A 15,300-nucleotide genomic window follows, 5' to 3' on the forward strand; every position below is an offset into this window, starting at 1 on the left:
TTTTAGAAAAATAGCCAATATTTATCTATATAAAACAAGACCAAGTACAATAAGAATCCAATATACAGTAAGAAAAATAGGAATTATGCAAGATTTACTCAAAACTACAGTTCCTTGAAGTCGATAGCTCCACCTGGGGCTATCACGGTGTCGTGATCAACAAAACCAACAGTTCAGGCCGGCCGCGGTGTTGCGGGCCAGCTACGGTGTCGGGAAGACCCGCAAGCGGTACCTGGGATTTGGAGGGCATCGTGATCCTCGCGGTGAGTTCCAGAGGGTGGCGTCACTGACGTCACGGTGTTAGATCCGGAGTCGTGCAGGAGTTGTTGGGCCCTTGAGGTCACACGCGTTGCAGATCGAACTCCAGGCTGATGAAGTCAGGTGCGCCAGCGTGGATGGTGTCAGGCTGCGGTGCGAAGTGGGACGATGCGACATGCGGTACCCACAGGTCACGGTGCAGGCAGCGGCTCGGTGACAGCATCCAGTGGCGTCGGTGAGACCAGGGCTGCGGTGTGATGAGGGGTGGTGTGACGAGCGGTGTCCACAGGTCACGGTGCAGGCAGGATGCCTGGGGGACGACACAGGAGTCCATGGTGCTGGCGTCGGTGGACCGGGGCTGCGGTGCGGGATGGGACGGTGCTTTGTGTACCTCACGAGCGGTGTCCACAGGTCAGGGTGCCGGTATCAGCAGGAGCGCCGTCGTCGGGGATGACCAGGCTGGGGTGTGAGCAGGCGATACCGGAGTGCGGGGCCCACAGGTCGCGGGCGAGCGGTGGCTCAGTGAAGTCGTCCGATAACGGCGTCGGTGAGACCAGGGTCGCTGTGCGAAGCAGGGCATTGCGACTCCGTGTGGCGTCGGCAGGTCACGGTACAGGCACGAGATGAAGATGCTGACATGATGAAGTACATCGAAACAGATGTGACGTTGGCGGCATCGCAGTAGTTTCTCCTCTTGAACAGCACAAAACACACAGTTCCCAGTGCTGCAAGTTGAGGAAACTGACGTCTTTGGTGTCCCTGAGACTTCCAACAGGAGGCAAGCTCTACTCCAAGACCAAGAAGGACACACAGCAAAGTTCAACCTTTGCACTCTTCAGGCAGAACCAGCAACTGCAAGCCAGTCCAGCAAAGCAACACAGCAAAGAGACAGTACTCCTCCTTCAGGTCTTCAGCTCTTCTCCTGGGCACAGATTCCAGAAAGATTCTAAAAGTCTGGGGTTTTGGGTCGGCTTCTTATACCCAGTTCTGCCTTTGAAGTTTGCAAACTTCAAAGCAAAGTATCAAGTGTTTGCAAGATCCTTCCTTGTCCAGGCCAGGCCAGGCCAGGCCCCAGAGACTCACCAGGGGGTCGGAGACAGCATTGTGTGAGGGCAGGCACAGTTCTTTCAGGTGTGAGTGACCACTCCTCCCCTCCAGCACAGATGGCTAATCAAGATATGCATGCTACACCCCAGCCCCCTTTGTGTCACTGTCTAGAGGAGAGGTGTGAACAGCCCAACTGTCAAGCTGACACAGACGGGGAATCCACAAACAGGCAGATTCACAGAATGGATTATGCAAGTTAAGCAAGAAAATGCCTACTTTCTACTTACTAAAAGTGGCATTTTCAAACTAACAATCTAAAAACCAACTTCACAAAAAGATGTATTTTTAAATTGTGAGCTCAGAGGCCCTAAACTCCAGATTTTTATCTGCTCTCAAAGAGAATATGCGCTTTAAGGATATTTAAAGGCAGCCCCCATGCTAACCTATGAGAGAGATAGGCCTTGCACAGTGAAATCCGAGTTTTGCAGTATTTAACTGTTAGGACAGATAAAACACACTAGTATATGTCCTACCTTAAACATACACTGCACCCTGCCCATGGGGCTACCTAGGGCCTAACTTAGGGGTGCCTTACATGTAGTAAAAGGGAAGGTTGAGGCTTGCAAGTGGAATACACTTGCCAAGTCGAAGTGGCAGTTTAAAACTGCACACACTGACACTGCAATGGCAGGTCCGAGCCATGGTTACAGGTCTACTAATGTGGGTGGTACAACCAGTGCTGCAGGCCCACTAGTAGCATTTGATTTACAGGCCCTGGGCACCTCTAGTGCACTTTACTAGGGACTTTACTAGGGACTTACCAGTAAATCAAATATTCCAATCATGAATAAATCAATCAACAGTACACTTTCTATAGGGAGCAGTTGCACTTTAGCACTGATTAGCAGTGGTAAGGTGTGCAGAGACAATAAACCAGCAAAAACAGACCTGAAAAAATAGGAGGAAGAAGGCAAAAAGTTTGGGGATAACCCTGCAAAAAGGGCCATTTCCAACAGTTGGTTACTGCAATAATCCATATCACGAGGTGTAGTGTGTCCTAAGGAAACTTGCAGTACTTTACTCCTGCTTTTCTGGGCTCTGGGGTGTGGTAATTTACTTACTTTTACTGTATTCTTACTCTCCCAGTGATTCTGCACACACTACACTTTTCTAGGGGGGAATTCGTGATTCGCATTTCACTTTCTTAGTATATGGTTTGTGTTGCCCCTAGACCTATTTTCTCCCATTGCATTCTATAGCATTTCCTACTGTTTGCATTGTTCTATGACTATTTACTTGTCTAATTTTGGTGTCTAGTGTATATATTGTGTATAATACTTGTCTCAATGATATTTTTGGTACTGTGTCACCCAAATAAATACCCTTATTTTTAGTAACACTGAGTATTGTCTTGTGTATAAGTACTGTGTAACTATAAGTGGTATTGCATAAGCTTTGCATGTCTCCTAGTTCAGCCTAAGCTGCTCTGCTATAGCTACCTCTATCAGCCTAAGCTGCTAGAACACTACTACATTTCACTAATAAGGGATAACTGGACCTCTTATAAGGTGTAAGTACCCAAGGTCTCAACTACAATTCAGGCCAGCCTCCTACAAAGGGCATATCCATAAAAGAGGCATGTATAATGCCAGAAAATCTTGTATAAGGCATCCACTAGTATCAGCTCAGCACAACACTGCTGCCACGTGCTCTTCCCAGGAAATTAATATAATCTAGGTCAGCACAAATCACATATTTGGCACGTCTTGTCCATCAGGAATTGTCTTAGCCAAAGAGGCTCAAAATTCTTCCTAGACAACCTGCAAGATCTTGCTGGCCATGTCCCAGAAGGTATGTATGTAGCAATCCAGTAAACATACAGCATTTACCGAATGCAATGCCAGTGTAACTGAGGAGAAAATACATTTGCCAAATGCCTAAATCCACTTGGACTCCCCATCAGCTGCCGGCACCCTGACCTGTGGACACCACTCGTGAGGTACACAAAGCACCGTCCCATCCCGCACCGCAGCCCCGGTCCACCGACGCCAGCACCATTGACTCCTGTGTCGTCCCCCAGGCATCCTGCCTGCATCGTGGCCTGTGGACACCGCTCGTGAGGGCCACGAAGCACCGTCCCGTCCTGCACTGCTGGCTTGGGCCTACCGACGACAGTGCTTCAGCAACGATGACGCCGCTGCCTGCACTGTGACCTGTGGACACCGCACGTCACACCACCCCTCATCACACCGCAGCCCTGGTCTCACCGACGCCACTGGACGCTGTCACCGAGCCGCTGTCTGCACCGTGACCTGTGGGCACCGCACGTCGCATCGTCCCACTTCGCACCGCAGCCTAACGCCTTCCACGCCGGCACACCTGACTTCATCAGCCTGGAGTTCGATCTGCAACGCGTGTGACCTCAAGGGCCCAACGACTCCTGCACGACTCCGGATCTGACACCGTGACGTCAGTGACGCCACCCTCTGGAGCCCACCGCGAGGATCACGATGCCCTCCAAATCCCAGGTACTGCTTGCGGATCTTCCAGACACCGTAGCTGGCCCGCAACACCGCGGCCGGCCTGAACTGTTGGTTTTGTTGATCACGACACCGTGATAGCCCCAGGTCTTATCTGATAGAGACAGGTTCTACCTGAAGATTCCTTACCTCAGAATTCTCTCCCAGGCACCAGACTGGATCGGAAATGTTTCCTCAGCAGTACCTCTGTGTGTCAGAAAGGGTCATCACACAACTCCGCAGATTTATCGTCCACCAGACAGACGTCAATAGATTCCATGTAATCCCCTCTCTGACATTCTGACAACAGTTTTTTCTGTGCCTTTTTGCCGCACCCAAACACAGGGCCACTATAGAAACTGCCCTTGAAAAAAGTATGCCAAAAGACATCCCGGTGTCAATTAATGAAAAATTCCAAAGAAGGAATTGAAATACCAAGAAAGGGAGCTGTGTGACGCAGTCAGCGTTAACTGTGCTTGAAGTCATGTTGCAGTCACCTACCAAAATTACCACCTTGTTGCGCGGATGCGGATGTGCAGATACTGTATCTGAACTTCCCACACAAGGTGAACAACTAGGACCCGGGGGGGGGGGGGGGACCCATTCTTAGAAATCTGTCCTCAGAACAGGGAGGGTGGGAGTGTTGGACAGGAATCTGGGGCTAGATCCTGTCTTTACCAGACAAGGCATTACCAAAGGTCAGTGACTTGTTCATCTGATAGAGACATCTCGCCGCAGATTCCGTATCTTAGAAAATATACCAAAGCAATACCATCCCAAGAGGAAGGTCTGCAGACCATTATTAAAGACAAGGAAAACTTGGAGGGACAAAAGGGCAAAATGCTGGTCACTACCACATTAAACAGGAGACATCAAAATCACAAGAAGCAAAAGACAAAGCACATCGCCCGCCTCCAAAATATCAATGCATGTGGTCATCTTCCCAAGAAAAAGGTACACAGTGAAAAGGGGATATTCCCTTATGAATTAAGGAATCACAAAAAAAACAAAGAAGGGGAAAACCACCCCAGAGGGGTAGAAATATGACACCTTGAATAATAGAATGAAAAGAACCTACCAGGGAGACATGATGTTCAAGGAATGTGCGTAACAACCATACATCCACGTAAGATGGAAGATAGCCACTGACAAAAGAAAGCCTATATGGAGACGTCTGAAGAATGAAGATATAGAAATCTGGAGGCCATAAAAGGTGTGTGCCTCCTTGTCCAAAAGGGCCGTATAGCAGCCAGGCTACAGAACCTGACCTCTAAGTGAGCAGAAAGAAATACACAGCAAGACAGGCAGCACAAGGGAAGAATGATGTGTAGCATGACTCGCACAGAAACATGAAAAACAGGCCTTCTTGCAAAAACAGTGTCTGATAGTCCTAGGGTGTTGGGGAGAGCAGTAGACTCGCTTGCTCCATCGATCCAACAGGAAATGAAGAACTGCTTGTGAGAAAAGCAACAATAGAAAGAGAAGTATAAGAATTACGTCAATATTAAAGCAGGAACACTAAAACACCATAAAAGAGATACTTGAGCAAACGATAAGATATGTACAAAAGTACCGAAGTAAACATAATGACCATCTCCCTATAAGGGATACAAAGAGTACTACAAGATAATTAGTAACACATACGAGGCAAACAGAGGATCTCCACACAGAGCTTGTTATGTACCATAAAGGTAACTTACTCTTGAGCAAGAAGCCTGTCTTCAGAGAAAAAAAAAACGTGTTTTAATGGGGGCAAAATCCACTTAGGGTCACAGGAATATACACCCCCTATACAGCAACAAGTAAAAGCTGTCAGCAACAGCCATAAGAAAAACTATGGAATACCTGCAAAGGCAGGAACACCATAGTGGGTGTCACCAGAAGGTAGGTGGTCGCAGGAAGTAAGGAAAAAAGGGAGCCGAAGCTGGGCTCAACAGGTATTATAGGTCTGCACTCTGGGGTGGGTCTATCCAGTATCATAAGACTAAACATGATAAAGAACATTTACTACTCCGACTGCACCAAAAGCACTGCAACACACAATTGGCATGAGTGCCAAACAGGCGAGAGCCAATGAAACGCATATCCTCCAAAGTACAACAGACTGCATCCCAAAAACCAGGGAGTGCCAGCGTAGTGCTACAGAGTGAGTCATGGCACGGCCACCTGAGTACATAGTATCCATTCCACACCTTATGACAAACCTAATGGCCTCTTGCCTATCCTTAAGTGTCTGGGCGTGTTCACTCCAGTTCTCCTGAAATTAAAGAAGCAGACGTGCCACCAAATCCTACAATGCATGGAAAAGGCACCCAAAATACAAGTGATGTTGATCGACCGTAGGGCTGAGCTAGTTGGGGAGAAAATTCCACAAGATTAAAGCCACCTAGACTCCCTGTCTGGAGGAACGTGAGGGAGGGTGCAAAGTTCAGAAGAGGCAGTAGCACCCTGAACCACAAAACTTTTCAGAGTCTGGTGCTGAACAAGACAAGCCGGGTCTCCAGTTGTCTATGGATCTGTCCACAGGGGGCCCTACAGGGAGTTTAGCCCAGGTACCCAATAAAATGTCGCAGTGTCTCTCACTATATGGCACAGGCTCTATTCCTATCTGTCCCTTGTAGATCACTGTTAACAAGGGGTCAGTGGTGACCTCCACAGAAGGGAGCTGCAATTCTAGGACCACTGCTGCCCTCTTCGGTGCCTCTGCTAAGGAGGAGCCTGTCTCTATCGCAAGGTTCAGTGGGAGGGGTTTGGTGAGGGGGAGAAGCCAGTCCAAAGCTAGCAAGGGCTCAATTCCACTAGCTTCACCCAACTCTGTCAGCCAACTACCCTCCAGAGGAGGCTGGTCAAGTTCATACACATGGTTGCTAAACCCCAGCTCCTCTCCTTCACCTCCAAAAGCCTGTTCTCCCGAAAGAAAAACAGCAAGGGATTGATGAGAAAGGGGGAGACAAGGTATCTGAGTCTACAGGCACCACCAGCAATGCACCAGACGCTGGCCAGCATCAGGGCAGTGTCACTTCGGCGTTGTACAGGGTAATCAGTTCAGGGTCGACCAGGGCTGATGGAACTCTGACCTCACAGGTGAGAATTACAAAGGGCTCTGCACTGGAGAACACAGGGCTCAGACCCTGGATCTAGAGTGCCTATCAGATGCTGACGGCAAATCCACAGGCATGGAGTCAGACAGGACACCTCTGACATCTTTGGGGCCACGAAACACACCAGAGGTGGTATGGGCAAGAAGAGAGCATGAAGGGATCCTGCATTTGGGCCACAGTTGACCCAGTTCCAGTGAAAGCAGGGAGCCACGGAGGACTCCTACACCTACTCCTCAACAGGGGATTAGGAGAGGGTGTTGAAAACGCCCGACTTGTCGCAGACAGAAGCCGTGTGTAGGAAACTGGCACCTTTTTTGCCTGATATTGATGCTGACTTGAAAGTGTGTGCTGGGATCCTGCTAACCAGGCCCCAGCAGCAGTGTTCTCTCCCTAAAAATGTACCATTGTTTCCACAACTGGCACACCTCTGGCACACAAATAAATCCCTTTTTTTAAAAAGTGACCAGGGAGGGTCCCTAAGGGCTGCAGCATGTGTTGTGCCACCCTAAGGTACCCCTCACCTAACACATGCACACTACCATTGCAGATTATGTGTGTTGGTGGTGAGAAAAAGGCAAAGTCGACATGGCATCCCCCCTCAGGGTGCCTTGCACACAAACCACTGTCTGTGGCATAGGAAAGTCACCCCTTTAGCAGGCCTTACTGCCCTACGGCTGGGTGCACTATACTACAGGTGAGGGCATAGCTGCATAAGTACTATGCCTCTACAGTGTCTAAGTCCATTCTTAGACATTGTAAGTGCATTGCGGCCATATTAAGTATATGGTCTGGGAGTTTGTTATTACGAACTCCACAGTTCCATAATGGCTTCACTGAATATTGGGAAGTTTGGTATCAAACCTCTTAACACAATAAACACCCACCGATGCCAGTGTGGGATTTATTATAAATGCACACAGCGGGTATCAGAGATGCCCCCTGTATTTTACCCAATCCTCTAGTGTAGGACTGATTGGTCTGTGCCAGCCTGCTACTAGCAGAGGAGTTTCAGACTCCACTGGTTGATGCCCTTTGAGCTCTCCAAGGCCAGAAACAAAGCCTGACCTGGGTAGAGGTGCTTTACACCTCCCCCTGCAGGATATGTAATCACTGGTGGTCAGCCTCAAAGGCTCAGGCCTCGTGTTACAGTACCCCAGGGCACTCCAGCTAGTGGGGATGCCCACCCTCGGACAAAGCCCCCACTTTTGGCAGCCAGCTCAGCCGTAAACTTAACAAAAACAAGGAGGAGTGACCACTTCAGCTGGGACCACCCCTAAGGTGTCCAAAGCGGAAGTGACCCCCTCCCTGCAGAATCCTCCATATTGGTTTGGAGGACTGTGAGAAAGTAGCCTCTTTCTAGCCTTGTTACCCCCACTTTTGGCCTGTTTGTGAGTGTATGTCAGGGTGTTTTCACTGTCTCACTGGGATCCTGCTAGACAGGGCCCAGTGCTCATAGTGAAAACCCTATGTTTTCAGTATGTTTGTTATGTGTCACTGGGACCCTGCTAGTCAGGACCCCAGTGCTCATAAGTTTGTGACCTATAGGTATGTGTTCCCTGTGTGATGCCTAACTGTCTCACTGAGGCTCTGCTAACCAGAACCTCAGTGGTTATGCTCTCTCTTTACCAATTGTCACTAACAGGCTAGTGACCAATTTTACCAATTTACATTGGCATACTGGAACACCCTTATAATTCCCTAGTATATGGTACTGAGGTACCCAGGGTATTGGGGTTCCAATAGATCCCTATGGGCTGCAGCATTTCTTTTGCCACCCATAGGGAGCTCTGACAATTCTTACACAGGCCTGCCACTGCAGTCTGAGTGAAATAACGTCCACGTTATTTCACAGCCATTTTACACTGCACTTAAGTAACTTATAAGCCACCTATATGTCTAACCTTTACCTGGTAAAGGTTGGGTGCTAAGTTACTTAGTGTGTGGGCACCCTGGCACTAGCCAAGGTGCCCCCACATTGTTCAGGGCCACTTCCCCGGACTTTGTGAGTGCGGGGACACCATTACACGCGTGCACTACATATAGGTCACTACCTATGTGTAGCTTCACAATGGTAACTCCAAATATGGCCATGTAGCATGTCTAAGATCATGGAATTGCCCCCTCTATGCCATCCTGGCATTGTTGGCACAATCCCATGATCCTATGGGTCTCTAGCACAGACCCGGGTACTGCCAAACTGCCTTTTCAGGGGTTTCACTGCTGCTGCTGCTGCCAACCCCTCAGACAGGTTTCTGCCCTCCTGGGGTCCAGCCAGGCTTGGCCCAGGAAGGCAGAACAAAGGACTTCCTCAGAGAGAGGGTGTTACACCCTCTCCCTTTGGAAAATGGTGTTAAGGCAGGGGAGGAGTAGCCTCCCCCAGCCTCTGGAAATGCTTTCATGGGCACACATGGTGCCCATTTCTGCATAAGCCAGTCTACACCGGTTCAGGGACCCCTCAGCCCTGCTCTGGCGTGAAACTGGACAAAGGAAAGGGGAGTGACCACTCCCCTGACCTGCACCTCCCCTGGGAGGTGCCCAGAGCTCCTCCAGTGTGCTCCACACCTCTGCCATCTTGGAAACAGAGGTGCTGCTGGCACACTGGACTGCTCTGAGTGGCCAAGGCCAGCAGGTGACGTCAGAGACTCCTTCTGATAGGCTCCTTCAGGTGTTGCTAGCCTATCTTCTCTCCTAAGTAGCCAAACCCTCTTTTCTGGCTATTTAGGGTCTCTGCTTTGGGGATTTCCTTAGATAACGAATGCAAGAGCTCATCAGAGTTCCTCTGCATTTCTCTCTTCACCTTCTGCCAAGGAATCGACTGCTGACCGCGCTGGAAGCCTGCAAAACTGCAACAAAGTAGCGAAGACGACTACTGCAACTCTGTAACGCTGATCCTGCCGCCTTCTCGACTGCTTTCCTGGTGGTGCATGCTGTGGGGGTAGTCTGCCTCCTCTCTGCACTAGAAGCTCCGAAGAAATCTCCCGTGGGTCGACGGAATCGTCCCCCTGCAACCGCAGGCACCAAAGAACTGCATCACCGGTCCCCTGGGTCTCCTCTCAGCACGACGAGCGAGGTCCCTTGAATCCAGCAACTCTGTCCAAGTGACTCCCACAGTCCAGTGACTCTTCAGTCCAAGTTTGGTGGAGGTAAGTCCTTGCCTCCCCACGCCAGACTGCATTGCTGCGAACCGCGACTTTTGCAGCTACTCCGGCCTCTGTGCACTTCCGGCAGAAATCCTTTGTGCACAGCCAAGCCTGGGTCCACGGCACTCTAACCTGCATTGCACGACCTCCTGAGTTGTCCTCCGGCGGCGTGGGACTCCTTTGTGCAACTTCGGGTGAGCACCGTTTCACTCCTCTTCGTAGTGCCTGTTCCGGCACTTCTGTGGGTGCTGCCTGCTTCTGAGAGGGCTCCTTGTCTTGCTTGGCGCCCCCTCTGTCCCCTGACGCAATTGGCGACATCCTGGTCCCTCCTGGGCCACAGCAGCATCCAAAAACCCTAACCGCACGACTTGCAGCTAGCAAGGCTTGTTTGCGGTCTTTCTTCAGGAAAACACTTCTGCACGACTCTCCACGGCGTGGGACATCCATCCTCCAAAGGGGAAGTTTCTAGCCCTTGTCGTTCCTGCAGAATCCTCAGCTTCTACTGTCCAGTAGCAGCTTCTTTGCACCCACAGCTGGCATTTCCTGGGTATCTGCCCACTCTCGACTTGGTCGTGACTTTTGGACTTGGTCCCCTTGTTCCACAGGTACCCTCGTCTGGAAATCCATCGTTGTTGCATTGCTGGTTTTAGTCTTTCCTGCAGAATTCCCCTATCACGACTTCGGTGCTCTTTGGGGAACTTTAGTGCACTTTGCACTCACTTTTCAGGGTCTTGGGGTGGGCTATTTTTCTAACCCTCACTGTTTTCTTACAGTCCCAGCGACCCTCTACAAGGTCACATAGGTTTGGGGTCCATTCGTGGTTCGCATTCCACTTTTGGAGTATATGGTTTGTGTTGCCCCTATCCCTATGTGTCCCCATTGCATCCTATTGTAACTATACATTGTTTGCACTGTTTTCTAATACTATACTGCATATTTTTGGTATTGTGTACATATATCTTGTGTATATTTGCTATCCTCATACTGAGGGTACTCACTGAGATACTTTTGGCATATTGTCATAAAAATAAAGTACCTTTATTTTTAGTATATCTGTGTATTGTGTTTCCTTATGATATTGTGCATATGACACTAGTGGTACTGTAGGAGCTTCACTCGTCTCCTAGTTCAGCCTAAGCTGCTCTGCTAAGCTACCATTATCTATCAGCCTAAGCTGCTAGACACCCTATACACTAATAAGGGATACCTGGGCCTGGTGCAAGGTGTAAGTACCCCTTGGTACTCACTACAAGCCAGTCCAGCCTCCTACAAGGACAGGGACCAATAGAGATATGAATGTACCCCTATTCCCAAAGGGAGTGGACACAAGGAGGATGTAGCCACCCTCAGGGACAGTAACCATTGGCTACTGCCCTCTGACCCCTGTAACGCCCCTTAATCTTGTATTTAAGGGCTTACCTGAACCCAACTCACCAGATTCCAGGCGACCTACAAGAAGGACTGCTAAGCTGAAACCCCAACAGATAAGAAGGAAGATGACAACTGCTAGGGCCCAGCACTACCGGCCTGTCTCCTGCTTCAAAGAACCTGCAAAAAGACCAGCGACGCATACAGCGGGACCAGCGACCTCTGCCAACTCCAGAGGACTGCCCTACACCTAAAAGGTCCAAGAACTCCCGAGGACAGTGTCTCTGTCTAAAGAAAATATACAAACAAGGACTCTCACCTCACTCCTGATGCGCGAGTCTTGACCCCTGTGCAAACGATGCCCACGGTCCGAGTTGGTCCATCCAGCCAGAGAAGGTCCCCAGATGATTGCTAGCAGGTCCGCTGCCTGGGTTTACCTCTCCACCCCTCCACGAGGATGCCTGCAGAGGGAATCCTGAGGACCCCCCCCCCCTTGACCGTGAAGCTTCGGACGAAGATATCCAACACCTAAGAACACACTGCACCCCCAAGCCCTTGGAGAAACCAACCCCTGGTGCATCAATGTCCAGCAGGCGGCCCTCCTCCCTGTCAGACAGGTGGTGTGCCCCAGACACCCCCCTGGACCTCGCCTGCAGCCTCTGAGTGACCCCCTGTGTCTCCTCATAGACCAGCATTGGAAACCTGACGTCCTGTTTGCACCCTGCCACTGCCTGTGCAGCTGAGGGTGTGTGTTTGGTGCCTACTTGTGGTTCCTCCAGTGCTCCTTCAAACCCCCCTAGTCTGCCCTCTGAGCCCCAGGTACTAGCCTGCAGGCAGGCCTGATTCCGAGTAGCCCCTGTCTCCATTGGAGCCCACAGTAAATTTGCTGAACTTTGACCTCTGCATCCAACCAGCTCCGTGTTGCTAGTGGGGGGTGTTTTGGGTTAACTTGAACCCCAACCGGTGGACTTCCTAAAACCCAGGGACTGAAACTGTAAGTGTTGTACTTACCTGTAAACCGACTTAACATGTCTTCCTCCCAGGAATTTTTCTGAAAATTGTACTGTGTCCATTTTTTAAACAGATTATTGGCAATAATTCAAAAGCTGTGTTTCTAACCTATTTCAAACAAAGTACTGTTGATTCCTGTGTGAAATACAAATCTATTGAAGTACTTACCTGCAACTTGAATCTTGTGGTTCTAAAAATAAAGAAAATATATTTTTGATACATAAAAACCATTAGTCTGGAGTGAAGTAATTTTGTGTGTGCTTCTTCTGTTGTGTGTGTGTGTGTGTGTGTGTGTGTGTGTGTACAACAAATGGTTTGCACTACCCTCGGATAAGCCTAACTGCTCGACAACACTATCACAAATACAGCATTAGTGTTATCTACTTTAGCCTCTGTTAAGCCTCTGGGGAACCCCTGGACTCTGTGCACACTATGGGGGTTATTCTAACTTTGGAGGAGTGTTAATCCGTCCCAAAAGTGACGGTAAAGTGACGGATATACCACCAGCCGTATTACGAGTGCCATAGGATATAATGGACTCGTAATACGGCTGGTGGTAAATCCGTCACTTTTCCGTCACTTTTGGGACGGATTAACACCTCCTCCAAAGTTAGAATAACCCCCTATATCTCACTTTGATACAGTATATGCAGAACCAGCTTCCTACACAATGACTTCGACCACCAGCGCTTCCTGGTATGCTCCTTCGATGTGCAATTGCAGGAACAGCTCCCGGAGTGAACTAGAGACCGCTCACAGCTCTTGGAACAAACGTTTGACCACTCTCAGACTTGGCACAAGACCGATGACAGTACAGGGCCTCTGCCAGGCATGATGCCAAGATCTTCATACATCATCCCTGCAATGATGAAAGCAACGATAGGAGCCGCAAACCTCAGAGCCATAACTGTGCCAAAATTCTGTTGCAAGGACTCCTTGAAGGCTTCAGTCTGCTGCAGCGTCACTGATGGTCCAGGAAGTTTAGTTTGGGGTTTGGCCTTGAATAGATATAGACTGAGCAACATTATAGTCTAATAATAAATCAAATACAATCTGATTTTCTACAGCTCATATTCTGTAGTCACATTAATAAAGGTGTTTTCATATGTAATCAAGTAAAAAGGGGCTCAGTGAAGTTCTGGTTGCAGTTTCCACCCCAACACTTTTTTGCCTGGTTTATACATGCAACTTCGACTGCAGTGCACTGGGTTCCTGCTAACCAGGTCCCCAGTACCAGTGTTCCTTCCTAAAAAAACACGACACCTGGTCACTTGATCTCAAAAGTCACAGATCCCGCTGCCCCTGTAGGTCCAGAGTAAATGGGTCCCCTGGTACCTAAGGGGGCATGGGTCCTGAAGAGGGCCCTCAGATCTGCAGCACAACTTGTGCCACTCTGAGGGACCCTGCACCAACCCTATGTAGACTGCCATTGTAGGCTGCATGACCAGGTGCTTCCAAAATTGAAAACAAGACATGGCACATAGCCTGTGTGCTATGTCCCGTAAACACTGCATGCAACATATGCACGTCACCCCTCTAGCAGGTGTTACAGCCCTAAGGCAGGGTGCATTATATAACATGAGACAGCATACTTGTATGAGCAGATATGCCCTTGCTATGTCTTGGTCGATTCTCAGAAATGTTAAGTGTCCAGGGAAGCCATTTTAAATGCAAGTGCTGGACACTGGTCACTACAACTTCCCCAGTGGCTTCTCTAAATCCTGGGATGTTTGGTATCAAACATCTCAGAATAATAAACCCTCTCTGACCACACTGATGGACTTATTTAAAAAAAGCACACAGAGGGCACATTAGAGATGCCCCCTGAAAACCTACAAGCAACTAGTGTGCTGACTGAATAGTCCTGGCCAGTTCAGCCACCAAAGATGCATATCCGGCCCCCCATTGTGAAATCCAGTGCTCTTGAGGGTTTGGCATCAAAGGCCTGCTCTGGGCAGAGGAGTGACCTCCACTCCCAGGCAGCATGGACATTCCAGGGTGAGGAGCTTCAAAGGCCTTGAAGCCTTTGTAATGCGACCCAGGTCTCTCCAGATTGTGGAGATGACCAACCCCCTGGCCTGGCCCCACTTTTGATAACAGCACAGGCGGGAAAACTCATTAAGTTAGGAAGAGTGCCCACTTCATGTCAATCCCATCCCTAAGGTACAACAACTAAAGCTAACACTACTATTTCAATTTCTCAATTTTGTTTTGAAAGAATTAGGCCACTAGGGTTAGGGCTATGCCCAATTCTCAGTGGTATTGGCCATAAGAAGGGTGTAGTCACCCTAAAGGTGGTCAGCCCTGTTAGCTACCACCTGGCACTCCCTGTAACACCCCTAAATTGAGTATTTAGAGGGCACCCCTGAACCCTAGGACTCATATTCTTGACGACCTAAGCACAGAGAAGACTGCAGAAACCAACTGACTTGGCCCCAACCCTACTGGCCTGCCTGCAGCCCTTGGCGATTCTGCACCAAACGACGACCCGTCCTGCAGCTCCGCAACCTCTAAAGCTTTGGGAGCACTGACATCCTTCGACAAAGATCAAGATGTCCCAAGAACACTGAACCTGTTCAAGATGAAACCAACTTTAAAAGTGAACCGCAAAACCACCTCCGGACCCACCTCTGCACCCGATTCCTGTGGCCAGACAAAGTTCAGCTTGTTTTAGGCTCGAGGTTCCAAGAGGACCCTGAGCTGAGCCAGAGCTTGGCCTCTAGCTTAAGCATACATGGTATGCCCACCTTAACACCAAACTATGCAACTTTAAGTCAACTGTGACACCCAAAAACAGTAAAAAAATTAATGATGTAATATCATTTCCTATGGAACTTTAGTACAATAAAATGTATA

General features: G+C 49.3%; 1 protein-coding gene across 2 annotated transcripts in view; it reads right to left on the bottom strand.

Annotated features, from left to right (window-relative positions):
• The window catches only part of CEP192 (centrosomal protein 192), a 1,702,116-nt gene that overhangs the window by 683,338 nt on the left and 1,003,478 nt on the right, over positions 1–15,300 (bottom strand). The window lies entirely within an intron of this gene.

The sequence above is a fragment of the Pleurodeles waltl genome, chromosome 2_2, assembly GCF_031143425.1.
Source record: "Pleurodeles waltl isolate 20211129_DDA chromosome 2_2, aPleWal1.hap1.20221129, whole genome shotgun sequence".
Classification (NCBI taxonomy): Eukaryota; Metazoa; Chordata; class Amphibia; order Caudata; family Salamandridae; genus Pleurodeles; species Pleurodeles waltl.